We start from the raw sequence: 12,267 nt of genomic DNA, 5'->3' as shown, positions 1-12,267 counted from the left end.
AACAAAGGGAGGGGGACACAACAAGGAAGACAACATGGCATGACAGACAACATAAAGGCTTTGGAAAGCTTGTGTGTGCTCCCAATTCTACCACCCAGTAGCTGAGAAAACTGGCAAAGTCACAATTCCTCTGGACCTCAGTAAGACATTATCTCATACCTCACAAAGCTGCTCTCACAAGGTAGGGCCCAACAGTGACACTCAAATATTAGTATTCTCCCCAATTCACCAAAAAGAAAACTAGTTGCTAGTACTGTATATTTTGGGGTCATATTGGAAAATAAGACTCATGGACCTCTTCTCTATGAGGTACTTAAACACATATTCTCATACTTAAAATTAGGAGACAAATAGAATGTCCAAATTTGAATCCTTGACTCCTTTCTGTGAAGCCTACCGCCATTTAATTACCAATACTATGCATCTCTTCTCTCTCTAGATTTCATTCATTCTCTTTCTCTCCATTATCCAATCCCACCTTCTCTCACCTAGGCTATAGCAAGTGTTTCCTAACTTGTCTTAAGACTCTTCAATAACGTCCCAAACTCTTTAATATAACTGAACTTGCTTCCTCTGCAGCCCCATCTTCCATTTATCCCCTTTGTTCTTTCTACTCTAGCCATTCTCAACTTTTAGTGTTCTTCTAGCCTTTAAAACAGTTTTTTCTCTCCTTCCACCTGGCTTAAACATCGCTTTCTCCTTCACCCTTCAGATCCCAATTTAGACAGCACCGGCCTGGAAGGTTTGACCTTATCAAGTCTAGGGTAGGTAGACTTGACTCCATACTCACCTTGACTCTCATTACTCTAACACTTCTCACGCTAGGCTTTACTCCTCAAACTACGCTGCACTTCCGTTACTAGACTGCAAATCCCACGAGCACTGGGTCCGTGCCCGTAGTTTTCGTTGCTCGATTCCCAGACATATGACTAATGCCTAATATATATTCAGCTAATGCTGACTGAATAAGTGAATGATTGCAGTTAAGCAAAAAACTGAACTGACTAAATAGAACATTTTGCATGTAATATTTTCTTCATATAAAATATTTTAATTTTTTTTAATTTTGAAGAAAATTACAGACACAGCCAAATCCAATTTTTCATAACAACCATGGGGAAAAGGGCTTAAGCACATATGTACTTTCTACAACTTTAACGGCTAATACTAAATATAATCAAAAGGAGGTAAACTACTACCCCAGGGGGAATGGTACTCCTAACATTGTTCAGTTTTAGGACTTAAATCTCCTTAACTGCAAAGAGTGGTAAAGGTATATACAATGCAAATCACAAACATTATTGTCAAATCTTGCACTGGAGTAAAAATAAACGGAAATTTTTTTTTTGCCAGCCCACTTCTCCCCACCAAAAAAGAATGTCCACATATTTGATAGAAACACCACTTAACTCCAAATAGCTCACCAAGTGAAGGTTACTGTGAAATACTTCAAATTCCATAAGCACTCAGGACTGCAAAGACTGTGGGAAGAGAATGTTCCAAGCACCAACTAAAGATCAGAAGGTACAAATGAAATAAACCCTGATGCATGATGACTATCTAAGGAAGTCTAAACTGAAGACTGAATATATTTGTTCTGAAATCATTAACCATGCTTCAGCTTCTGAAATACATTAAAAATACTTAACACATTTTATGTCTCAAGTACAAGTGACAGAGATTTATTATTAAAGATAACTCGTTTCCCTCACCTAGTTTAGATACATATAAATCTCTATCACATTTCAGACTTCATTTTCGTATTTTGGATTTTTTCTTAATACCAACAATTTCAATTCTTATCATGTGCTTGTTCCCTATGCTAATGAGAACACAAGTTATACCAACTCAGAATTTTTATTATCATTTTGGCGGTGTGACCACCCTTTTTATTCTTTTCTTATTTTAACTCAGCAACTTTAATCCTGCGATCAAAGCTTCATTAGCTTGTAAACAAACTGTTTCTCAGGTAAACTGAATTGCCCCACATCAGGATCTTAAGCAAATAAATAAGCACAAAAAAGGCAGAGATTATAAATTAGGGCAGACAAATCTGTATCTAGCCCCACGGTAAAGAGCATTCTATCAATACAGTGAAATGCTAATCTCCTAATTAACAACCTAATTAGGTAATTATGGCTTTGCAGAGGGATGCCGAAATGAAATATGACAACATGGTCACCTCTTTATATGGCACCTGTGGGCCTTTTCAGCCGTCATTGCAAAGAGTGCAGTATCAATTTGAACAGATGACAAAGTGCTGTCATTTTTCATTCTGATAATATACAGAATGCTTTGGACAGAAGCAGTTTACAAAATGAAACATCTTGCCTGGTATTTTCCTAATCTAAATATGCTCAAATACTTTGTTAAATTTCTGCATGCTTTTGTATATTGTATATACGAGAATTACCATGCACATTTAAAAAAAAACTAGACATGCTTAACGGTACATGCTGAAACTACTGCAATTTCATTTAGGAAGTATATAATTAGAAAAGAGTAAAAGACACAATTCTTCATGACGTTTTAATATTCATACATCCTGAATACTGCTATCACAAAAATTAAAAGTCGAACTTTGATCTTTAATCTTTTTCTTACAAAATTTTTCAAAAGTGAGATAGAAATTCACACTTACACTTTTCCATACCAAAAAAGCACTTACCAAGGTACAAATATTCAACTCACACAAAAAAGCTCTATATGCCAATGACCAGCCTTACAAATAATAGGCAGGTACTCTTTCTGAAGGACAGAGCTGTCACAGGGCTACTCACTGACCCACTGGCCACTAAAGAGGTTGATGGTAGCACTGGGACACTGGTACCACCTACACAAATATGACTCTTCTTTCAAGATATTTTTGAGGAGGAGAGGAGTGCTAGCCTGGGAACCTCAACATCATGTATGTCAAGATACAGGAAACCATACCCTAAGTGTAAAACAACTGAGGTTAAAACTAGCTTGAAAATACAATCCTATTGGGTTAGCCAAAAAGTTCTTTCTGTTTTTAAGTAAAAATAAAAGATATTTCTCATTTTCACCAAGAATTTTATTGAATAACGTATTCACTGTTTTGTGTCACTACCTTCTGCCATGTTTCAGGCAACTGCATAATTCCATCTTCCCAAAACTTTTAATCTTTTTGAGCAAAGAACTGTTCCAGGTGCCTTTTACGGTCTTCCAGGGAACTGAAATTTTTTCCATTAAGAGAATTTTGTAAAGACCAAAGTAAATGGAAATCCAAAGGTGCAGTGTCTGGTGAATATGGCAAATGAATCAGAACTTCCCAGCCAAGCTGTAACAGTTTTTGCCTGGTCATCAAAGAAACATGAGGTCTTGCGTTATCCTGATGGAAGATGATGCGTTTTCTGTTGACTAATTCTGTATGCTTTCTGTCGAGTGCTGCTTTCAGTTGGTCTAATTTGGAGCAGTACTCGTTGGAATTAATCGTTTGGTTTTCCAGAAGGAGCTCATAAGAGAGGACTCGCTTTCAATACCACCATATACACAACATCACCTTCTTTGGATGAAGACCGGCTTTTGGTGTGGTTGGTGGGGGTTCATCTCGCTTGCCCCACGATCTCTTCCATTCCACACTATTGTACAGTATCTACCTTTCATCACCCATCACAATTTGTTTTAAAAACGGAACATTTGGGCTTCCCTGGGGGCGCAGTGGTTGGGGGTCCGCCTGCCGATGCAGGGGACGCGGGTTCGTGCCCCTGTCCGGGAAGATCCCACATGCCGCGGAGCTGCTGGGCCCGTGAGCCATGGCCGCTGAGCCTGCGCGTCCGGAGCCTGTGCTCTGCAATGGGAGAGGCCACAACAGTGAGAGGCCCGCGTACCGCAAAAAAAATAAAAATAAAAATAAAAAATAAAAAAAATAATAAAAAATAAAAAATAAACGGAACATTTTCATTATGTTTAAGTAGAGAATTGCATGCGGAAATATGGTCAAGAAGGGTTTTTTCGCCTTAGGTGGAATCCAAACATTAAAGTGATTAACATAACCAAGCTGGTGCAAATGATTTTCAAGGCTTGATGTGGATATTTTGAGTATGTCGGCTATCTCCCGTGTGGTATAACGTTGATTGTTCTCAATGAATGTCTCAATTTGATCGCTATCAACTTCAAATGGTCTACCTGACCGTGGTGCATCGTCCAGCGAGAAATCTCCAGTATGAAACTTCAATCTCCAGTATGAAACTTTGCAAACCACTTTTGACACGTTCGATCAGTCACAGCATCTTCTTCATACACTGCACAAATCTTTTTTTGCGTTTCAGTTGCATTTTCACCTTTCTTGAAATAATAAAGCATAATATGCCGAAAATGTTGCTTTTTTTATCTTCCATCTTCAATATTAAAATGGCTACACAAAAATTCACCAATTTTAAGTTTTTTTTAAATGCACGCTGATATGATAGCTGTCACAATACAATCTAACAAAATTGTTTCGAATGAGGTTAAAGACAACTAAGTGCTACTACAGCCATCGTACAGAAAAACCAAATGAACTTTTTGGCCAACCCAATATAACTTCAGATCACCTGTTCAGGAAAAACTTTTTGGTCAAAATGATGTGCACTAGCTCTACTCATATTTCTCAATTACAAGTTAATTAAAAGGATTTTTTATTGAAAAGTAATTTATGTTTATCAGAGAGTATTTTGGAAAACAAAAAAGAGCATAAAGACCTATAATCTAACCACCTGTTTTTTTCTTTGTGTGTTTGACATTAATTGAGATCATACTTTAGTTTTATATCCTTCTTTCACTTCATATTATATGATGAGCATATTAAGTCACTAAAATTCTTCTAAAACATCTAAAATGCTTGTACAATATTTCCATTCTATGGCTTTTCCATTTCTCTTACCTCTTTGTTGACTACTAAAGTTGTTTCTAATTTTTGCTATTATAAATACTTCCACAGTGAACACCTTTGAACATGAATATTTTTCTACATTTCTGATTATTTCTTTAACAAAGATTCTTAGAAATGGGATTACAAGCTCAAAAGGCATACACGACTTTTTTAAAAGGCTTGTGAAAAATACTGCCAAAGTTCTTTCCAGAGAAGTTTTACCAATTTTTATTCCCACTACTGATATGGGTGATCATCTAACTACCAACCTCTGCCAGCAATGAGTATTATTAGAGTTTTATTAAATCATTAAACTTCAAATCATAAGAGTATACCTGTAACCAAACACTCCCGTAACATAATCAATAACAACTTTCTACAGGCATTAAGTTTTTGTTTTGTTTTGTTTCGTTAAATTTATTTTGGTTGCGCTGGGTCTTAGTTGCGGCAGGCAGGCTCCTTAGTTGCAGCTTGCCAGCTCCTTAGTTGCAGCAGGCGGGCTCCTTAGTTACGGCATGTGAACTCTTAGTTGCGGCATGCATGTTAGTTCCCTGAGCAGGGATCAAACCCCAGCCCCCTGCACTGGGAGCACGGAATCTTATCCACTGCGCCACCAGGGAAGTCCCCTACAGGCATTAAGTTTAAAATGAGTAAGAAGGGCCACAGCTGATGATCCTCCCAAAACAAGGGCCAGTTCCAATAACCAAATCTAGAGCAGCATGGAATAGCGACAAAAGCACTGTGGTATTTAGAGTAAAAAAACCAAAGGTTCAAATCCCAGCTTTGCCATTATCAGTAGCTCTCTACCTTTAATCACTTTACTTCTCTAAGCTTCAGTTTCAGCATTTATAAGATGGGGACGAGGAGAACATAATATACTCCTAGTTCTAACAACTTCAGAAGATACTCATGGGCACACAAAAAGGTAATATAAACAACTGAAAGTGTTTATTGTTAATTAACAGTTCAATTCATTTAACAGCCTAAAAATAGCATACTGAAACCCTTTTCTCAACAGTGCACAGTTGACAGGTACACCAATTCACAAAGCACAACTAGAAATTAACAAGACTAATTTCATGATCCAGGCATGAAAACAAGTCTCATTCCTTTACAACCACTCCATAAAATCATTTCTTGTTACATTATACTAACATCTGAATGGCTTGTGCCTCTGAATGCAGGTACCTACAGCCCTCCAAAAGCATCATGGTACTAGGTACTTACATAAATTGTTTCATTTAATCCTCACAAGTATCATATGAGACTGGCAGTACTGTCCTCATTTTGCATTGTCTGGATCATGCAGTTAATAACCGAAAGAGCCAATATTCAAATCCAGGTGGGTGTGACTCCAAAGCCCCACCTCACACTGCTTCAAGATTCAAGTCTGCACCTCAGTTCTTCTTTGTTAGTCTCCTACATGTCAGCAACTAAAGTACAGATTAATAATTTACTTGTTTTAAAAAGAAAACCATCTTTCAAACAATTTTCTACCTATGTCTCTGCTGAAACAGTATTTATTTATAATACAGTACCTTAAAATGAGTCCATAGGGAACTAAAAAATGTTATTTTTTTTGAAGTTTTACACATTTGGTCCATTTTGAGAGCATCAATAATAAAAGCATATTCATAAAACTATACTCAAGTATGACTCTAACACTGCATGTATTTAGGGGTAAATGTGACATAATATTCAATTTATTTCACAAGCGATTACCATAATTTAATTCCACTATTCTAATACCTTCTTGCTATTTCCAGAATTTAAGTTTTGTTAAGTGGCTTCTCCCATTTTTCTCACTTGCATTATTTAAAACTGTTTTCTTCCTTGGGTCCAAATTTTGTGTTTCCTATATTAAATCTATTTCCTCAATATGCCTAGACTGCTGCCAACTAGAGTTAATAAATTCTGAATGACTGCTCAGGATTTATTTTCTTCATTTTTTATATTCTATGTTATTTCCTTATACGATAGAGTATGAATGAAAACAAGTATCTAGAACACCAATATTTCTTCAATTTTCACCTTGTGGAAGCTGGGTATTAAAATAAAAATAAATTAAACTCTTGGGCTGGAAGCTTCCTGACCATATTTCTCTCACTAGGCTGGGTGTCTCTCTGCCTCCTTCCAATCTTGTGTATACAGAGTCAACAAAGCACTGTATGCATCTGGGGAGGTCCTTTCCCAGAAGTAATGAACAAAGAACAGAGGGAAGAGCTGAACAGTGGCTCCCCACCTGCCATCAAGAGAGAAGCAAAGACTTCCCTGGTGGCGCAGTGGTTGAGAGTCTGCCTGCCGATGCAGGGGACACGGGTTCGTGCCCCGGTCCGGGAAGATCCCACATGCCGCGGAGCAGCTAGGCCGGTGAGCCATGGCCGGTGAGCCTGTGCGTCTGGAGCCTGTGCTCCGCAACGGGAGAGGCCACAACAGTGAGAGGCCCGCGTACCATCACCCCCCCCCCCCAAAAAAAGAGAGAAGCAGCATTTTAGATCTGAACTGTTCTCCACTGGAGTCTGCCAGTAATCAGTTGTGCAGCTTTAAGCATGTCAATTAGAATCAGAAAGCTTGGCATCCTGAAAAGACCTCACCAAGACTTCAGTTGTGCTCCCTCATTATCATCCAGATTGGAAATAAGATACAAAGATTTGTAAGTGACTTGACCAAAACCAAAAGGCTGTTAGTGGCATACCTGCATTCAGAATTCAAGTCCCTCTCAGTCTAGTGCACTTTCTACTAAACTGTAATTCACTGGGCACCAATTTCTTCATCTCAAGAGGTTATGATAACCCCCCTTGTTCACTTCATGTACTGTAGAGAGTACCAAAGGAGACAAGAGATCTGGCGGCATTTAAAGTGCTAAGGGCACAAAAGTACTACAGGGTCATCATCACCCCACCCAAACCCCAGCCCTCCAGAAATTTAGCCTGATCATACAATAAAAGCATTTACCCTGCCACTTCCCCAAAGATATCAGTATGAGTCAAATACAACACCCCCTCACTCTAGCAATTCACCAGTAGATTTCTGATCAATAATCACAACAGTTGTTGTACCTCCTGCTTTGAACAGTGGGTATCAAAATTTCAGGGAGCAGGTGGGTCAGAGTTCACAATCAGACAGCCTAAGACTGTACACAGCCCACAAATGTGTTTTGGTCTATATGGTAACTTTTTAAGGGCAGTTTTATAAACTAAATACAGATTTCCAGCATCTCTTGAAAACAATCGGAAGATCTAGAGACACTGGGTCCACTTTCTCACACGGCGACAAGCAACTGGAGCTGAGTAGTGACTGCTGCCTTCAGACTGACGGGTCATGGGCCCTCCAGTTCACAAGGTCTGTCCTACTCTTTATATTACATCATGGGCATTTGAGTTGGAGACTCCTGAGGTAGAGCTCAAAAGAGAACTAAATTAATAAATATTTGTTTACTCTTTTGGCCAACTTTTTTTTTTTTTTTTTTTGCGTTATCAACTCACTAGCTGTATGACTCTTGGGTAACACACTTAACCACTAAGGCTTAGGCTACTCATGTTAAATTGGTAATACCCTAGCTCACAGAAAAATAAAAACTGAAGGAAATAAGGTATACAGAAACATTTAACGATGACTACAAGCACTCAATTACTTTAACACAAGCTGAAATGTACTAACTTTTGAGTCAAAACCTTCAAACTCACAGAAAACACAAGGTCAGGGTACCTCCCATAAGAGAAAAAATGCAATGTGACAGAATTCCTTGTCATAATAATTTGGCATCTATTGCTGCATCCTTAACAATAAGGCCTACATATCAAAATAACAGATTTACAGCAAATTCTCTCAGCTGAAGCACATATAATCTACTGAACTGCAATAGTTTCTAAAGTCTTCAGTTATGAATCAACAAGCAAAACAAACACCCCACTTAAGTATATATATTTAACGGGACAGATGAGGTGATGAGTTCCTTGAGCGCAGAAGCCATGTTCATTCCTCATTATTCCTACTGCCCAGCATGGTGACGGGCACGCTGAAGCTAGGGCTCAAGGGCTAGCTCCTCTCTGAAGCCACCCACATCACAAAGACACAACATGGCGTAGTACCGAAGAGTGGAGTTACCGAAGTCTGGCAGATAATCCCCTCTACCCTCACCTCCAACAACTGCATAAACTAAAGGAATTCATTTAACCTCTGTGCTCTAGTTTCCTCATCTGTAAAATCAGAACGCTAATAACACCATCCTGTAGAGGAATGAATGAGAGAATGCATTTAACACAATGCTGGCACACAGCAAGTGCTCATTAGCTACCGTTATCATTGTTTCCTCCTTTGTGCTCCACAGTACCCTGTGGGGACTGCTATCTTAGTACCTACTACGCTTTACTGTGGTTCACCTGCACAAACATGTCTGCCCCATGGGAGTGTCGACAACCTCAGGGTGGGGACCTGGTTATACTCCTTTCTGTATCCCTGGGTCTAACATTTTCCCTGGCACAGCTGAATGAATCATAGATCTTCAAGGTATTTATTAACAGGAAAGGTTATGAGCAGAAACTGGAAGTGACCTCTCTTGCCCAACACACAAGCCCTGACTCTGACCCCCTCCTGACCCTCCAACTTTACTTCCCAGTATTCCCACTGAAAGAAGCAATGGTTTTATTTATTCAGGCTGGTCTACTCACTACTCTAAAACCATGCCACAGGCATTGCATCTTTGCATCTTACAGCTATTTTCAGGGGAACCTTGCCACGAGTCAGGCCCTTTACCCACATTAGCTCACAACACTTCATGAAGTCTCTATCATCCCCCATCCCAAACTATACTTGAAGGAAATAATACTTAGAATCAAGAAACTTGCCAAAGGTCACATATCTAGTAAGATGAAGGACCAAAAATTGAAGCCAGCATCCATGGTTGTTCTCTACAGAATGTCTGGTCCACTCATTCAACGTTGAGCTGACCCACCTACTACCTTCTTGCCTTGGAAGATTAAGGTCTTCTCTACATTTAAAGGACTATCTGACATTCATATGGACATTGGTATTTCTTCTCTTGTATAGCTGTTTCAATATGTATTTGCATACAGAGAGTTATGGTGTGAGAAAAGAAAAACACATAATGGAAAAGGCACAGATGTAGGCATAAGACAGACCTGGGTTTGAATCCTGGCTGTCTCATACCAGATGTGTAACTTATCCTGAGCCTTCCTAATCTGTGAATTGAGGTTAAAATGATTAAACAAGAGAAACCTAACATAATCTCCAGTATAGTAAATAACAAAGCTTAGTTAACCCCACATTATGAAACATTACCTGGACATAGCACACTCCTCAAAAGTGAATAACACCCCCTCTTCTGTGCTACCACTGGATCACAGAAAGAACTCTCCCACAGTGTACATACCATTCTGTGTTAGAATTATTTCCTTATCTCACTCACTGAATTGAGCAGACAAGAACTGAGTCTTATTTATCTCTACATTGTCTAGCATGGTACCTGGTATATATCCATACTCAGTAGATGTTTGCTAAGTGAAATAATTGTAGATATAATAATGAGTGTTTATAGGATTCTAGAAAAGAAATCATTTCCAGCTGAGACTGCCCTGAACTGGTTGAGGGAAGGCCAATTTCAGCTGGGCCATGGTAACATCTCAATAGGTGGAAACAGAAAAAGAGAAATCTAGGCAGAGACAAAGTCCTATAAAAAAACAACAAACAAAGGAAACAACAAAGGCATCTAGGTCCTACTTAGCCAGAGTAAAGGATCAGGGTAGGGGGCCTTTCGAAGCATAGCTGGAAAGTTAGCCAGGAGCCAGGAGGTGTAGAGGAATGTGAGTACACTCAGGCATCACAGTAGATGAAGGAAGGTATGAACACAAAGCTGAATGGGAAAGGGGGCGCCAGCATGCCTCACAGGCCCCAGCAAGCTTGCAAATGTGTAAACTGAAAAAGATAAAACAAATACCAATACTTCATCAACAACTCTTTCAGCGTTTACTGAGCATCTTGTGCGAGCTCACAGAATGTGAAGAATAAAACATGGTGCCTTCTTTTCTGCTGTTTTAAATTAGGAATCCACCCCTTCTGCTTGTCAAAATATTGACAGAATGAGAACGTTGACTTTGCTTTAACCGATGTTTGTAAACACCTGTCTCCATTTCACTGTTCACGCACGGGGCAGTTTTGAACTTTGCTGGTTTTGGTTTATAACATGATGCTTTTGCACAGTGCCAGGTATTGGGAGAGGCTTCAAAAATCACTTCATTCAGAATGAAAATTGAGCCAATCTCTGAGTCAACTTTTGGGTCTCCGGTTAAAGTAATGCTCTTGCTTAAACTAAAATGATTTTTTTTCCCCCAGCCTTAAACAGATCTAGAAGACTCTATGCCACTCCCATAAACAAAAAGCTGAATCAAAGTTCCAGCAGCACTCTGGCTAGAAAAAAACAGTTCTGCGAGGCTGTTTACCCCTTTGGGGCAATGGAGCTAAGGGGAGCTGGGAAACAGGGACTACACAGACAATGCTTTAAAATCTTGATTTTCTCGTTATGAAGATTAAGACACCTAGATGTTGCCGAGGGTACAGCCAGAAACTGTCGGAGTCAACAGTACCCTCCCAAACCCCAATACTACCAGGTCCACTAGTTTCTACTCCCCCAAATCACACAACCAGCTGTCAGGCTCATAGCAGCCTCCACGAAAGGGCCAGAAAACGGATGCTCAAGGGAGACCAGAGCAAGGGCCAGATAGGCTGCCCGCTGGGCAGCGCCGAGCGCGGGGGAGTGAGGAGGGCCGCCAGGCTCCTCGGGTGGGCTGGCAGGGGTAGCGAGCGAAGGAGCTAGAGGCTGGGGCAACCTTTACCTGAAGCTGCTGCCACACTACGGGCCGGGTCGGCCCTGGGACACGTTCCTGAGGGGAAGGCTCGGCTCCCCCGCGCCTCCCGGCCCCTGCCCGAGCTCCGCACTCTCGGAATCCTCGGGGACTGGCGCTCCTCCCGGCCGGCTCAGCAGCCGCTTTCCGGCACCGCCTTCATGCCCCAGCCGCTCACCGCCGCTGGCCAGCTGAGAAGCAGCCCTGTTGCCCCGAGCCGCGCCACGACCCGGAACCGCACTCCGCGCACCGGAAGTCCCTGGCCGGGAAGAAGCCGTTGGCTGGGGACGTAGCGCGCAAGCCCCAGAGCCAAGAGCAAGGAGGGAAGCCCTTACGGGGGGCGGGGCCGAACGGGAGGCCGTGCGCGTGCGCACCACTTCCCCGCCTCTGGCCAAGGCCTGGGTGGGAGATGAGCTGGGAGATTGGCAATATACATTGACCTCCGGTTTTGGGTTGGGTAGAAATCAACGTCAGCCTTCTCCTTCGAATTTCCTCCTCTCTCCCTGCTTCCACGGGAAAAAGCCCTTGGTTCCT

At 40.9% G+C, this 12,267-nt stretch overlaps 1 protein-coding gene across 2 annotated transcripts in view; it reads right to left on the bottom strand.

Moving 5' to 3' along the window:
- Positions 1–11,981, bottom strand: part of MAPKAP1 (MAPK associated protein 1) — a 244,850-nt gene extending 232,869 nt beyond the window's left edge. For both annotated transcript variants that reach the window (XM_081237382.1, XM_081237387.1), the window contains exon 1: positions 11,725–11,981. The gene's annotated coding sequence lies outside the window, so the exon portion shown is untranslated. The remainder of the gene's footprint in view (positions 1–11,724) is intronic.
- Between the last annotated feature and the right edge of the window lie 286 nt (positions 11,982–12,267).

The sequence above is a fragment of the Mesoplodon bidens genome (genome assembly GCF_964165515.1).
Source record: "Mesoplodon bidens genome assembly, chromosome: 6".
NCBI classification, from domain to species: Eukaryota; Metazoa; Chordata; class Mammalia; order Artiodactyla; family Ziphiidae; genus Mesoplodon; species Mesoplodon bidens.
This window is presented reverse-complemented; position numbering and strand designations above follow the sequence as displayed.